The sequence below is a fragment of the Vigna unguiculata genome, chromosome 11 (genome assembly GCF_037176805.1).
Source record: "Vigna unguiculata cultivar grain cowpea cultivar isolate G323 ecotype 2 chromosome 11, ASM3717680v1, whole genome shotgun sequence".
Taxonomy (NCBI): Eukaryota; Viridiplantae; Streptophyta; class Magnoliopsida; order Fabales; family Fabaceae; genus Vigna; species Vigna unguiculata.
In genome coordinates this window covers 37064452-37069464 of record NC_140802.1, presented here as the reverse complement: position 1 = coordinate 37069464, position 5013 = coordinate 37064452, and the positions used below count along the sequence as shown (strand labels likewise).

At 32.2% G+C, this 5013-nt stretch overlaps 1 non-coding gene across 1 annotated transcript; it reads right to left on the bottom strand.

Annotated features, from left to right (window-relative positions):
* Window positions 1–4353: 4353 nt before the first annotated feature.
* Window positions 4354–4425, bottom strand: TRNAD-GUC (transfer RNA aspartic acid (anticodon GUC)). Its single transcript has one exon. It is a non-coding gene; the product is annotated as a tRNA-Asp (tRNA).
* Between the last annotated feature and the right edge of the window lie 588 nt (window positions 4426–5013).

Genomic DNA, 5013 nt, shown 5'->3' with positions numbered 1-5013 from the left:
TGTTGCGGATTTTAATATTCATGTTTGGTCTTTTGATAATATTAATAATAGTAGTAATAATAACAATAACGCGCTTCTGTTTTCTCTTCGTGTGCTTTACACGTCAGTTTTCTGAAGCAGCTTGAGTTTCTTGTTGTGAGTTGTAACTCCAACATTCAATTTGCTGAACTCCATTTTCAAACTGCATTATTTCTCTTTCAAATCATTATTCTACAGCACTCAGATCCTATTAAATTTTTATTTTTCTTTTCATACAAACACAAATCCTTTTCCCTGATAAACCCAAATTTAGAAAGAAAATCGCAAAATGAATCTTATAACCAAATATTTAGTCAAATAAACTCTTTTAAGAGAAAACAGCAATTAAATAATGAATAGATACCTTTATTGTTTATAAAATTGTGAATTAAAAAAATTAACTTTTATTAATATAAGTAAGGCTTAAATACCTTTTTGGTTCTCATTTCCGTAGTGTTTGTTGCAGATGGTCATCATTTTGACAGAATATTTAAAATGGTCCTCATTCTCACCGAATGTTTAAAATGATCCTCATTTTAGCAATTCATGTTTTATTTGATCCTTTTCTGTAACGTCGTTTAAATCATTAACGAAGCATTGTACAGGTGACACGATTTGTATCAGGGTGTGTTACGTGTACTGTACAGGTGGTTAATTAACGTTAATTTTTCAATTTAGGAGAAATTTTGCAATTAGGAAAATTTCTTCATCTTCGTCTTTCTTGAGCTCGAATTTGCATAGGAAGCAGCTAATACTTGTCATTTTATCATTGGATTGCAGTTGCGCTCTTCATTTCAATTTTCCAATTAATCATCATCAACGAGGTAAGTGGATTTATGGTTTTCTGGGTTGTGTTTGCTTGTGGGTTAGGGTTTTCGTAATTCTATTTTGGGGTTTATTTGTGTTTCGATTGTTGTGATGTTCTGCATGGTTTCTAAATTACCTAGCTGAGACTGTACCAGATGCCCAAATTGCTGAGAATGCACCAACGGCTGAGAATGCTCCAACTACTGAAACTCAAACAACTCAACCACCAAGGAATGATGTGGAGAGTCAAGCAGCACCACTACCAACACCAGAAGAACTATCTCAGCAGGTTAGGATGAAATTACAGATTAGGAGGAGGTCATGATAGCAGCTACAAACGTCTTAGTTATTTTTTGGAATTTCTAATGTAGAATTCATTATTGATGTACTGCATTTTGACTTTCCTTAAACTTCGTTCAATTTCACTTTTGCCAAACATTGATGTAGTGCATTTTGATGAGGATGAATTAACGTTATGAATTTAACTTCTTCCAGACTTAGATCAATTTAATTTTTCCCAAGCTTAGATCAATATCACTTACTTCAATGCTCAGATTAGTATGTCATTTTGAACATGTTGGGACTAATATCAACATAATCAAACTAATTCATTTCTTCATTTAACAATAGTACAAAATAGATTGGACTTTAAAAGATTACACACGATAACAGTACGAATAATACAATAACAACACAAGTGAACCCTAATACTAATTGCAACCTCTTCTCAGCAACCTTCAATGACTTCTCCAAATCATTAATCTGCCTCATTTTATGTCATGATGATGACATTCTTTTCATCAACACCACCATTTGAAAAAGTTGCAGCCCACATTATTGGAACCACCACTTTGTAAATCTATAAACCAAAAATTAAAACCAATTTATTATTAACACAAAAATAAAAACAGATTGTACCCAAAATTTTCTACTAATATTCTTTGGAGTTCTTGCCATCCTCAAAGTTGTCATCTCTCCGCAGCTACAACTTGGGGTTAATCCATTTCTCGTTGAACCACCAACAGTGCACGAAGATTGAGACTGTAACATACCTATATAATAGGATTGCAGGAAAAAGAAGATTGCAACAACACCAATTGGGAAAGGAGGAACAAGATTGCCAAAACTCACCAACTGTCCAAACATTCCTTACCAAAACCCTAGCTCACTTATTTATTCCCAAATATCTAATTACCACACCTGTACGATACACGTAACACACCCTAATACAAACCGTGCCACCTGTACAATGCTTCGTTAATGATTTAAACGACATTACAAAAAAGGACCAAATAAAACACAAATTGCGAAAATAAGGACCATTTTAAACATCCAGTAAAAATGATGACCATTTTAAACATTCTGTCAAAATGAGGACCATCTACAACAAACATTACGAAAATGAAGACCAAAAAGGTATTTAAGCCTATCAGTAATTAGTAATGGCAAATAAATTTATTTGAATATAAATTATTAAGTTTAATAGTTTAATATTAAACCATTTCAATATAAATTAATATTACTGCTATTTTAAATTTCATTTGAAAAATAAAGGTTAGTACTAATAAAGATTCATATATAAATTTAATTTAGTATAAAATAAATTTAATTAATAAATATAATGTTCCATATAAAATATTGATATGATATGATGTGATAACTTTTAATTTATTTTATATTTTAACACTTTATCTCAAGACAACAATACGAGTTAGCCTAGCTTGTTTAGGTCCGTCCTGTATTTGGTCTACAAAATATTTATCGGGCTAGCCCGTCTTGTATATGAAAAATAATATCAATATCACGCTTGCCTAGGCCTACACAAAGCTCGCTAGCCCACATTTTGGGTACATGATTTAGTTTCCTGTGAACACATTTAGAAGCTTGAATTCAGGATATTTTTTCCTCCACGTACACAGTAACAAACAAGTTTTATCAAACATGTGTGACTTTTGGAGAAGGCGTGAGAAGCAAAAAAGAGAAAAGTGTTAGAAAGTGAACTTTAAGCCTAATTCAACCCCACAAAACCAGTTTGTAAGATAAGGTTTGCACCCCACTTATATACTTTGAAATTGTCTTATCTTTAGTCGATGTGGGACATCTAACACACCCTCCTCACGTCGAGGTATATACATCTCGTGCGTGGGACTAGAAATGAGTGGTCTGATAACGAGTTGAATAATATGTCCAATAAATATCGCTAGGATAGTCTTTTTAACTATGGCTCTGATACCATGTTAAGAAGTAGACTTTAAGCCTAACTCAATCTTACAAAATTGGCTTGTAAGGTGCGGTTTGCACCCCACTTATATAGTATGAAATTGACTTACCTCTAGTCAATTTGAGATATCCAATACACCTTCCTCACGCTGAGGTATATACATCTTAGGAGATTCAATGCGGGTAAGCGCCCCCCTCTAATGCGTGGGACTAGAAATGGGTGGTCTAATAGCAGGTGAAACAGTATGTTCAAGAAGTCTTACTAGGATAGGCTTTTTAACTATGGATCTAATACCATGTTAAGAAGTGGACTTTAAGTCTAACTCAACCCCACAAAATTGGCTTATAACGTGAGGTTTACACCCCACTTATAAAGTATGAATTTGCACCCCATGCATGATTGGAGGTAAATACAAATTAAAATAAGGTTAGGGACACATCACTTAATATATAAATGAAAATAATTCTGAATAGATAATAAATAATAAAATAAAATGATAAAATGATAGATGTTTCATTTCTTTACCTCAGAGATCGTAACAAATGTAAGTAAATGTATGTTTCCTTTCCTTTCTAATTTTGGTTTACTTTGCACTAAATTATCCTTTCTTTCTTTCTATTAACTTTGCCCCTTTTCTTTTTATTGATTCTCCCCCACCCAGTCTTTTTTCACCCTTTCACATTCACCTTACGTTGGTATTTGTTAAGACTTTGACAATTGTACCAAGTCATGCAAGTAATAAAAATGGTAAGTCCAAGTATCGTTTTTCCACGAGAATTGTGTTTGTTTAGTTAACTAGGCGTACTTGCTAATTTAAGCATTGAATGTAAACATAGATTAATTCGAAAGAAGTGAAAACATAGATATTTCTAAACTTGAAAGTGATAAAATAATCAAGGCAAAGACTCATAATCCCTTCGGGGCATGTTTTGAATTTTTATGTAAAAATACTAATCCCTTAGATGTTTAAACACAAAAGACGCAGCTTTGGTCTATGTCTAGAACCAAACCTCTAGGTTGTTCTATCCATGTCTAAGGTTCCAAAACACTTTCAAATGCTTAGAGAACACAAAAACGCATAGATATTAATTCGAAACAAGTGAAAGCATAGATATTTCTAAACTATAAAGTGATAAAATAATCAAGGAAAAGACTCATAATCCCTTCGGGGGCATGTTTTGAATTTTTATGTAAAAATACTAATCCTTTAGATGTTTAAACACAAAAGACACTTTCCCATGCTTAGAGAACACAAAGGACTCATAACCATTTTCTGTTTGTGAATATGTCACAAGTTAACAAAATGGCGCCGTTGCCGGGGATCGAACCCGGGTCACCCGCGTGACAGGCGGGAATACTTACCACTACACTACAACGACATTAGTATGTTAGGTTGTTGTGAAAAAATCAACAATAATATTTGTTGTAAATGGGTTTAGAACGTTCAGTGCTTCCATATTTAACGTGAGATTTTCAAATTTCATTTTTCACACACAAACAACAAAAGTAAATAAGACAAATATCATGTAAAAATACATCATGTCCAAACAAAATAAAATAGAGAAACTCTTTCAAACCTATGAACTTGATTTTTGTCATACTTTATAAAGACTTGAATTAATTTTGTAGTAACAAGTCAGGATACATGAGTTATACCAAGGCCAATAGAGTATCCTAAAAACATCTCATCTTGAGTAAAACTTACTCATTTAAATCTCCAAAGTCATACCTCCAACTACAACAATCAAATATTTATTTATCATAAATTTTATTGTTTTATAATAATAATAATTATTATTATTATATTTATTCGCTATAAATAATAAATGTCTGAATAAATAGGATGAGTGCATAACTGAACATAAATATAAATAAATAGTGTTATGAATTAATGGTCGTATATTGATTTGATACAGTTACTCATATCATTGCTATGATTGATACTCGTATGATTCATTACTTTTTAT